This window comes from Camelus ferus, chromosome 16, assembly GCF_009834535.1.
Source record: "Camelus ferus isolate YT-003-E chromosome 16, BCGSAC_Cfer_1.0, whole genome shotgun sequence".
Taxonomy (NCBI): Eukaryota; Metazoa; Chordata; class Mammalia; order Artiodactyla; family Camelidae; genus Camelus; species Camelus ferus.
This window is the reverse complement of record NC_045711.1, coordinates 37,635,622-37,646,311: the sequence shown is the minus strand read 5'-3', so window position 1 is coordinate 37,646,311 and position 10,690 is coordinate 37,635,622.

Here is a 10,690-nt window from a genome sequence, read left to right as displayed (position 1 = left end):
CTGCGTGAGTAGGAGCTTTGGAATCTGGACGGCTGGGTGTGAGTCCGAAAGCGCCTGTGTGCGGGAGGAGGGCTGTGAGCCTGTGTCTTGTGGCAATGTGCGGGTCTGGGTGTGAGCGTGTGCCTGCGGGCACGCGTCTGAGAATGTCCGTGGCAGCATCGTGGGCGACTGAGTGTGTTTGCACATGCGTCCGGGAGGATGCGCGCATTCGTGACTGTGATTCCAAAGGTTCCTTCACTCTCTCAGCACGTTATCTATTTGAGCACCTACCCAAGCACCCTGCCTTCCTGAAGCTTGTATTCCAGTGAGGAGACAGGCAATAAACAATGTTATAAATAAGTTATCTTGCTATGATAGATAAGTGAGATGGGAAAATAGAGCAGGGTGAGAAGACCAGGAAAGCTGGTGCAGTTTAAGAAGTGTGTTGATATGTGTGTCCCAGTGTGCATCTGAGAGTGGCATCTGAATTGAGGGTGTGAGTCAGGGGTGGCCCCTTGGAGCAGGAGGCTGCCCCTCTCTAGGCACTCACCTCCATCCCGCCATTAGGCCAGGCCCTCCCTTTCCAGCATCCCATACTCAGCTCCCCCATCCCCAGCAGCTGCCAGCCCCTCCCACCTCTCCCTGATGCCAGCGTCTCCCCATTGCACAGCCAGCGTCTCCCCATTGCCCGGCCAGATCCCCAAACCCATAAGACTGTGTTCCAGTGAGTCCTAGCGTTGGCCCTCTGGGGCCCTCCAGCCCATTCTCCCAACCCCACCCAGCCCAGATGCCCTCGCCTCCTCCACATCTGCCTCATTCTGCCCTCTCCTTACCCCACCCCGAACTCCCCCACCCAGCACCTCAGCAGTCCTACCATCTGTATTATAATGAGTAGATTAGGAACAGCCAAAAGGGCACTGGGGATAACGGCCTAACACAAGAGGCCCAGACTCAGATGCCATAGAGGTGTCCTGGACCCAGAAAGACCTCATCCCGAGGAAAGCATCACTGCTGCAATGTATTGAATACCTACCATGTGCCGGGCAAGTGACAGGTTCTTTATAACCTCAAAACAGTCTTGCAACCTAGATATCAATTCCCTTCTGCAACAGGTGAGGCTGATGAATGAGAAGCAACCTGTCCAAGTTTCCTCAAGGGGGTTCCTGAGGTGGGTTTGAAACTTTTCCTCCCAAATCAGTGCTGCTCAGAGAAGGGAGAGAAAGCACAGAACTCCTTGGTCTCCTCTCTCCAGTCTCCGGAGTTGGCTTTGTCCCTTTAGGATGTCAGATGGGGCCTCGGGGGAGGAAGGGGAGGAAGGTGAAGGCTAGATGTGGAGACAAAGCCCCTACATTGCCACAGCTCACCGGGGAAGGCAGAGGGTTCCAGAAGGGAGACAGGGAAGGAGGGAGGAGGAGAGAGGAAAGGAGAAAAGGAGAAAGGGGAGGAAGAGCAAGCAGTCAAGACTCACTCTCAGGCCTCATTCCACAGCTTGGTCCCACCTCCCCTTGTCAGCTTCCTGGGGCTGGACCAGAAGTTAGAGGGCCTGGGGACAGACTTGCTGGGGTGATTTAGACCAGCCTCTTCTTGAATCCTGAGGAGTGATGGCCAAAGGGAGAATCCCATGGGATCACCCAAAATTCCAGTAAATTCCAATGGAAGAAATTCCCCCTGAGGTTTGAGAAATAGTTCTTGAAGTCTCACCCTAGCATTCCCCTTCTCTGGGAGAGTAGGGTTCCCCTAGAGACAAAGAGTAACCCCTTCCTGTGTCAGAAGGCTGTGTCCAGTTGGCACTGGGGCCAACCTCATAACCTTACTTGAGGGGGTGGTGTCCTGGCAGCTGCAGGGCCCAAGGCTCACGCAGCTTCCCCACTCCGGGGCCTCCATCCAGGCCTTCTTTTCCAACTTCTCTCCAAGGATAGCTCCAGCAGATGGCCCAATTTCATGGATGGGGAAACTGAGGCACAGAGAGACTAGATTGGGGCCCATGGCCAGGGTTCACTCTAAGCTAGGCTGGCGCAGCCCTGTCTGGCTTCTTCCTGTGATCAAATTCCCAGATGACTTGGGGATCTGATGTAAGTATGCTGAGGGCTGGGGCTGCCCACTGCAGCCACCCCTAGACCAAATGCCAGGCCCAACCTGTGGACACATCATCCCGTAATCACCACCTTCCTAGGTCCCTGCTGGTGCTGGGGTGCCTGGATAGCATCTCTTCTGACCCCCAAACAGCCTTTGGGGTGGTAGCACCTCTCACGCCCATGACTCAGATGGAGAAACTGAGGTAAAAGGAGGACATGGCTGCTTGTTTACCCCTCCCCCCACATAAACTTGATCCTCTAAATCTGTGGAAGAACTCACTCAGGTAGGCCGCTTGGCAAAGAAGAGGTCAAGAGAACTTGACATTTTCTATTTTGGGTCACCTTTTCCACCTTTCTTTTAATAAGAAAAGTATAAAGTTAGATGCCTGGAGCAGAGTAAGTGGTGGCCATTCCAGATTCCATCCTTTTCTCTTGATCATCTGGCTAAATCCTGCTGGCCTTCCTGGAGGAGGAAGCTAGGAAGGAGCAAGGTTTAGTCAGTCTAAGTTGGGAGTCTGGCCTCTTTCCCAGGCCCTGGGTGGTGTGGGGAGCAGGGAGTTTTTTGGAGGCTTCACAGCCATGAAGGACGTCCCATTAAAATTTGTTATCTCCAAGTGAGGTTATGCACACAGTTACAGAGATACCGGGACAAGGAATGAAGTCAGAAAATGCTTGTCATGTAACTTTAACCTTTAGTGCAATTATTTTGATAAACCCCCTCCCCTTTTTTTTGATAATACCTTGGTATCCTCAAAAATGGTATTGTTCCTAGCCTTGGAGCTCCTCCCCCACCCCCAACACACCCCCTGGAAGGAGCTGGCTTCTCACAACCCTCATCAACAGCCAGCTTCAGGCTTCACTTGCCACCATGCTCCCTGCCCCTCCCCCTCACCACTTCCAGGTTCTCTGCTAGGGCCATAAATCATCCATGAGCTGTAAATTGGCTGCTTCTTCAGCTGGAGGCTGAAGTGCTGATGAAATATGCAGAGATCGCAAGTCCCCTGGGGTGCAGGACAGGACTAGGAAATCTGGGATTAAAGTACAAGGCTGGGGGCTTCCAAATCCTGGCCCCACCAGTTCCCACTGAGGTGGAGCCTGGGACAGGGAGAAAGGCCAGAGGGCGGGAGGAGGTGGGGGAAGTCTCTTTGCACAATTGATCCCTGTGGGTCTGTGTAGTGCCCTCCTGGCTTAGAGGAAGTGAGGGGAGGTTACAGACTTAGACCCCAGAGGAGGGCCGGCCAGCCCCTGCCCCAGCCCTGGTTCTCTAATCCCGAGGTTTGCCTGAAGTCACACCTCCAGCTGACTTCTCACAAAGTTGTTTCTCATCTCACACAGGCTGGCGTGCTGGCAGGGGAGGGGTGGACTCTCTGTGGGAAGGGCACCTGTCGGGACAGGCATCTCTCCTGGCTTGTTGAGGGAGGGAGGGGCAGGCAGGCTGGAGGGTGGGTGGGCCCCAGCTGTGTCAGCCTGTGAGTGGAGTCACCCAGGCCAGGAGCAGGAAGTGAGTGACTCAAATGGCAAGGCTTCACCTTCCCCTTCAGCCCACTCAGGGCAGGATGGGGGTTGCTCAGAGACCCAGCTCCAGAATCCAACAATCCTGATGCTTGGGACCCACCCTGATGAGCTCCTGAAGCTCTGAGATGGAACCCTGGGGGGTTGAGGGTAGGTAAGGGGTGGGGGCAACCAGGGGAATAGACATTCTCTGGAGAAGTCCTGACCCTCCTCCATCCTCCCCCTCCACCACCACGGGCCCCTGGTTTCTCCACTCTGGCCTGTGCTATTTCTGGCCCATTCTATCTCTGTTTTCTTGTCTCCCTGTTTTCCCTTTGACATTCCATCCCCGCCCACACGCCTTGCAGTGAAGTGTGGCTGGAGCTGCCTCTGTAATTAAGAGCCCTCCCCAGGCCAGCCAGGGACACACCCACAGGACCAGGCCATGGGCAGCCTCTGGTCTCAAGGCTCCTCCCCTGGACAAAGGGTGGCAAAAATGGCAAGAGCACCCCCACCCTCACCTCTGGGGCCTTGCACCATCCTGCCCTGCTCCTGCTGATGCCAGGGCCCACTCCAGCCAGAAGCATTCGGGAGGCACTTCGCCACCAATATCCTCTCCCCAGGACTGAAGGGGGCCCCCTGAACAAGTCTTCCCACCTAAGCACCAGTGGGCAGGGGCAGCGGTGCAAACAGAGTCCCACGGACAGAGATCTAAACAAGTTATGAGTGAAGCTAACTGTTAAATAAGACACCTGGACCAGGGTACCTCCACAGGGACCTGAAAGGCCAGATGGAATTGAGAATTCTGACTCCTTCTCAGAATGTGGCAGCCTTGGGGAGAACTGCTCCCTGGCCTCCAGCCCCTGGGCCATCCCCTTCACACCCCTGGCTCCCCCGATACCACAAAGGGCCTCCAGCATGCATGCAGGCACCCCAGCTCACGTGTCCCTGGTGTGTGCGTCCCTTTCCCACAACTGCCCCTCGTCACCTCTTTGCCTGAGTGTGCACACACCAAGTGGTGCTGCTGTCCCAACAGGAGGAAGAGCCCAAGTAAGAGACCCCCCGGGCCCCAAAAGCAGGGTCGGTGCCGGGCACGTCCCCGGACTGTGGTCTCCAAGGGGAGAGGTACGAACTCTGTGTAGGCTCGTGCCCTTGGCCCTGTGTGGAGGGGCACAACCCCAGGGGAATAGAGCAGGGGCCTTCTTAAGGGCAGGAGCCGGGACAGAGGCCCCCTCCCTGAGTCGAAGGCTGGCTCTGCCTTGTCTTCCACCAGGAATGACTTCTGTTTGTCTGTGTTCCTTCCCCACTGCTCAAACACCAGGGGAGAGCGGCTGTGTGCTGAAAAGGGACCAGCATCAGCCTGAAGTTTAGCATTGCATCTGTTCACCAGGCCTACCCATATGGAGGTGGCCATCCCCCCTTAGGCTGCAGAGGAGGGAAGAAGGGTATGTGTGTGTGTATCTGAGTGTGCTGGGGAGAGACCGCTGACATGGCCAGCATTTTTGTATCTGGACCTGTGTCCCTGAGTGTATATCCCTAAGATGTGAGCAAGGAAGTTTGTGTGTGTGTGCGCATGTAGTGTGTGCAGATCTATATGTCTGCCTGCCACTGTCTGGGAAAGGGGACCCCATAGAGAAAGGGCTGATTGTGAACACACAACAGAAACTCATGCACCTCCTTTTATGGCTCAGAGGCCTCATAGGGGATGAGAGGAAGGGAGGTGAGCAGAGGAGGGCAGCCTGGCTGCCTGTTCACCTTCCCCAGGAAGCACATCCCCAACCCCTACCCGCTCCCCTCGTTGGACCTCTCTTTGCCAGTAACTCTTGTCTCTGGGATGACTTGGGAGGGGCCCCCTGCTGCTCTTTCCTTCTTTACTCTGAGGCCCCAGAAAGCTGCAAGGTTGAATTAACCATATGTGTTCTTGGGGGCCCAAGGACTCTGTTTCAGAACTTCAGGCAAGAGAAATGAGTTTAAACCACAGGGATGCAAATTGAGGCTGGACTCCAGAAGGAATTTACCAGTGCTAGAATAAGGAGAAAAGAGTAGTCATGTAAGGGAGGCTGGAGAATCTCTTTTCCTGGAGATTTGTCAGAGAAATCCCTGCCTGTAAAGGCTTGGAGGCAGGGGATTGGGTAAGATGGTCTTGTGGCCTTTTCCTTCAAGTTCAGCTATGCAGGAGACTGTGGCCACAGTGACCCCATCCCTCTCCCCTGGCACCTCCTTGCCCCATGAGACCACATCCGCTATACAGACAGCTGATTCTAGTAAACATCACTTTCTGATTCTTTTCTGCATCTTGCAGATGAATAAAAAGTGACTACCACACAATAGTAGGTGCTTAATAAATGTGCAGAGAACCCCTTGGTCTGGGAGGCAGAGCTCTTAGCCCAGTAGTTCCTGCTGCTGTGGTGGTGCCTCCACCCAGTCCCAGCCTGAGCTGTGAGCTGTGAGCTGTGAGCTTTGGGGCCAGCTTGTTACAGCATGTTCCAGACCGACATTCAGGGCACATTCTGGGGAGACACACACACACACACATGCTTTATTCTGAAGCCTTATTTCTGCCCCTCCAGCCCAGCCAGTCTCTTCCACTCCTCTGCAGTCAACCAGCCCTACTGCCTGTATACTGAAGTCAGGAGAAAGGTCTGGGAAGTGGGTGTGTGTCTGTGTGTTGTGTTTGTGTGGGGTGTGTGAAGTGGGCAGGGGAAGATGGGAGGTGGGACAGAAAGTAAGTGAAGCCCTGGTAGAGGCAGGGGCCTAGGACTGGGAGCTCTTTTCCTCCCACGCTGGGGACTGCGTGGCAGGGTGGCAAGTGGGTGGGTGGGGCAGGGATAAGGTGGGGAGAAAGATGCTGAGATAAACTGGAAGAGGGGGAGTAAGGGAAACAAAACAAAGGGCAGTGGCCCTGGCGTGCGGATGGTAACTGATCAGGGATGTTGATGTCTCCCTGGTCTCTTCCAGAAAGACTTCGTGGATGGCACAAGCCTCAGAAGTGAGACTTTCACTATCACTCCTTTCTCTGGTGGAGACAGTCAAGAATGCTGCTGATGTACCTTCCCCCAGTCCATCCTGCATGCTAGCTTTGGGAATATAAAGCTTTTGTAAGGAGGGACCCTTCCTGAACAACCACCCCTCCAACACCAATGAACACAGAGTGACTAAGATAACCTGTTTACACTTGGCTCTCTGGAAGCCCTTGGAGGGTTGGAGTCATTTTGATTTTCCGTGTCACCAGCATCTAGTCCAGTACCTAGTATAAAGCTGGTGCTCAATACTTATATGTTGATGAATGAATATCTGTAAGAACCTTAGGATGCTGTGTAGCCACCAGCAGGTATTCATTTCGTCAACCACAGAAAGCAAAGACCCTTGCCTATTGGGAAGCTCTCTAATTACTCCCCCAGACTCTTCCACTACTGAGGGGCCCGCTGCCCCATTTCTTTTATGCCAGCGTTGATTTCCTTTAGATCTGCTGCCTCTGGGTTTGTTTGTTTGTTTGTTTGTTTGTTTAGTAACTCTCAGCCCTGTAACAGTGCTCTCCTCCTTCAGAGGGAGATAAGGATTCAAAAATGTGGAAGCAAATAATAATAATAAAAATAATAAAATTTTAAAAGCCTGTGATGGGGGGTGTAGAGTTCAGTGGTAGAGTGTATGCTTAGCATGCAGGAGGTCCTGCGTTCAATCACTCAGTGTATCTATTAAAAATATATATGGAAGCAAACTGAATGGGGGAAGAGGGCAAACAACACGGATAAGGAAATTGAAAGGAAGAATCAGAGGGGCCAAAGGAGGACCGATTAGACTGCTGGGAATGAAGGGGATGCTGGGCGTTGCTCTGCGCTGAAGCCTCACTAAGTTCCGGGTCACGTGGGCAGGGGAGCAGCTGGTCAGGTGGAAGCAAGAACCAGACTTTTCTCTCCTCAGGGTAAAATGAAGGCTGCACTGTGCGGGCCGGCCACTCTCCTACTGGATGACAGGATGCCACCTGGGATGAGGCAGGGGACAGACCTGTGGTGGAGTCACTCCAGAATTCCTCTCCTCACTTCAGAATTCTTCACTTCTTCTTCCTCTTGCCTCCACTTCCTGTTATTTTCTTCCCTTTCCACTTACAAATAAAGTCTAGCTTCTTGTGAAATGTGAGAGGAAGGGATTCAGTATCGATGCTGAAGTTTTCAGAAAGCTGATTATAACAACAGACCCATTCCTCATCGGCCAATCTTGGAATCAATTCCATTTAAAAACCATTATGTGCTTGACGCTGGGAATAAGATCAAGCTCCTTCTCCATGGAGTTCTGTGGCCAGAGGGTGTGCCAGACAGTTAAACAGGGCTAAAGTTAAAGAGATGATTATAAGGGCTGTGAAGGAAGTAAACTGGGTGCTAGTTGCAGTATTTCAAGAAAATTATTTGACATGCTGAATTTACTTTTTGAGAAGGAGGAGGTAATTAGGTTTTTATTTATTTAGTTACATATATTCTGTTTCTTAGAAATATATTTTTATTGAAGTATAGTCAGTTTACAGTATTGTGTCAATTCCTGGTGTACAGCACAGTACTTTCGTCATATTGGAACATACATATTTTCGTTTTCATATTCTTTTTAGCCATAAGTTACTAGAAGATACTGAATATAGTTCCCTGTGCTATACAGAATAAACTTGTTTATCTATTTTGTACATAGTAGTTAGTATCTGCAAATCTCCAACTCCCAACGTATCCCTTCCCACCCCCTTCCCCACTGTTTATTTATTTTTAATGGAGGTACTGGGGATTGAACCCAGGACCTTGTGCTTGCCAGGTACGCACTCTAACCACGGAGTTATCCCTCCCCACAACGTGCTGACTTTAACATCCTAGGTGTCTTCTCTGTGTACGCACACAGGGTAGACCTCTGAAAAGTGGCACTGTAATTTTTTCTAGACTAATGGCTGTGCTGAGACAAGGTGGAATGGGGAGATTTTCCCACACTAATGTATAGGGCTGTTCACTTGGTTTCCGACTCTCTTTCCCAGAATGAATTGCTCACCCACTCCAAAACCCTTCCTGCAGACATTTTGGAGTCATCACTGACTCAGTGGTAACCCCTAATAATAGAGTGGTGAATTTTATAATCAGACATGGATCCTGAGAGTTTAGAGGACATGAGAACATTTTAGAATAACTAAGTGTGAGGTGTATTCCCCTCCCACCGCCGTAACTGGTGCTCATTTTGTAGGTCAGCTACTTTTCTTCAAAGCAGTGTGGCCAAGGGGAGGAAGAATGTCTCTCAGATTTTAGTTTGGAGGAGGAGGAGTTTAGATTGCCAGAGCTGGAGTAGCACTTTTGAATTTCCTGGAAGGCTGGGCCCTGTGACTTCCTTGGGAGGCTCTGCCCCACCATCACCCCCACCCCTGCGCTGCTGGAGTCCGGGGCCACTCTGGTCTGCAGCCCAAATCCTGCCTCGTTGTGCCAGGGGCTGGGCCCGGGTTGTAGACAGGGCCCAGCAGGAGCTAAGTGTCACCTTTGCTGGTGGAAAGATGGATTGGGCCCTGGGAAAAAGCCTGACTCTGGTTGGATCTCCACCCTGACCTAATAAAGGCGGTGTCACTAAAGGGTGGGGCGTGAGGCAGGGGAGGGGCACACGTGCAGCCAGGCTGCCATTTCACTTCAGTGTCCGTTCAGTGTGCCTGGCCAGTGCCCCACTGGCCTGGGTCACTGTGCCCGAATCGTCTTTGGATCATGTTTCCCCAGTGTTTTTGGTCCTTGCAGCTCTTTGCTTCACAATCAGTCTGGCTTATGGTCCAGGGAGTTCAGCCCTGGAGTCTGTCCAGTGGACCCCCAACTCAGAGTCGGGGGACTTTAATTATGTCACCCAGATGTTGGCCGAGACTTTTCTTCCGTACCTGGACGTGCATTCAGATGGAGAGCTGCCCACAGGGCCATATCGAGGTGTTGCTGTCTCACATCAAGAGGGGAATCACAAGCTAACCCAGCATCAAATGCTCCCAGAGGAGGTTCCAGTGCTAGGCTGGGATCAGAATCAGGCCTCAGCTCTGTCTCCTCAACCCAAAGGTAATAACACCAAAGCTATAGACATAGATCTACCTTTGGATGTTCTGGGAAGCCCAGATTGACCTCCAGAGCCCCCTGAGGAGGCTGAAATTTCTTCATCCCTGCAGGAGGCCCGAACTCATCGTCCAGAGCCCACCGAGGAGGTTGACTCTCCACCCCAGCAAGAGGCCCCTGAGAAGGTTGAACCTTTTCTACCCCAGCAGAGGCCCAGGCTCAGTGTCTAGAGACCACGGAAGAGATAGAGCCACCTCCCCTTCAGCAGGGGGCTTGCCTCAGCCTTCAGAGGCCCCTGAGGAAGTAGGTGCTTCAGTCCCCCAGTGGGGAGGGAGGACTTCAGGAGGTTTTAGTTGAACCATTAAGGCCTCAAGAGGTAAATGTTCCCAAAGAGAATGAAGCTCAGCAGTCAGACCTGGACAGTGTCACTGTTAACCCTCTGGATCTGGCACTTACTGGAACTCCAGAGGTCACTAATGAGGTTGAAACTTCTCCAGTTCAGCAGGAGGCCCCTTCTGAGCCTCCAGAGAGGCCAGAGGAGGTTGAATCTTCACTTGAGCAGGATGCCACAGGTCAGCCTCCAGAGCCACCTGAGGAAGCTGAGCCTTCTCCAGGGGAATGGAGACAACCGGCTCAGCCTTATGAGCCGACTGGGGGAAGCTGTACCCTTTTCAACACAGCAGGAGACCCCAACTCAGTCTCCAGCAGAGATAGAACCTTCTGCAACCCAGCAGGAAAGCACAGCTCAGTGTTCAGAGTCTCCTGCTGAGGCCAAACCCTCTGCAGCTCATTCTCCAGAGCATGATGTGACAACAGCTTCTCCTCCAGGCCAGGATCAAGCTCAGTCTCTGCAGGGACCCAGTGTCAATGTTAAACCTGTGGACCTTGCACTCACCATAAGTCCGGGGCCCACAAGTGAAGCTGAACCTTCTTTGCCCCAACAAGAGGCCTCAGCTCCATCTGCAGGGTTTCCTGAGCAGTTGGCTCCATTATTGTTCCAGCAGGAGGCTCCGGATCAGCCTCCAGCCCCCTCAGGAAATGGTGAACCTTCCCCAGTCCAGCTTGAGCCCCCAACTCAGCCTCCAGAGACCTCTACAACTGCCG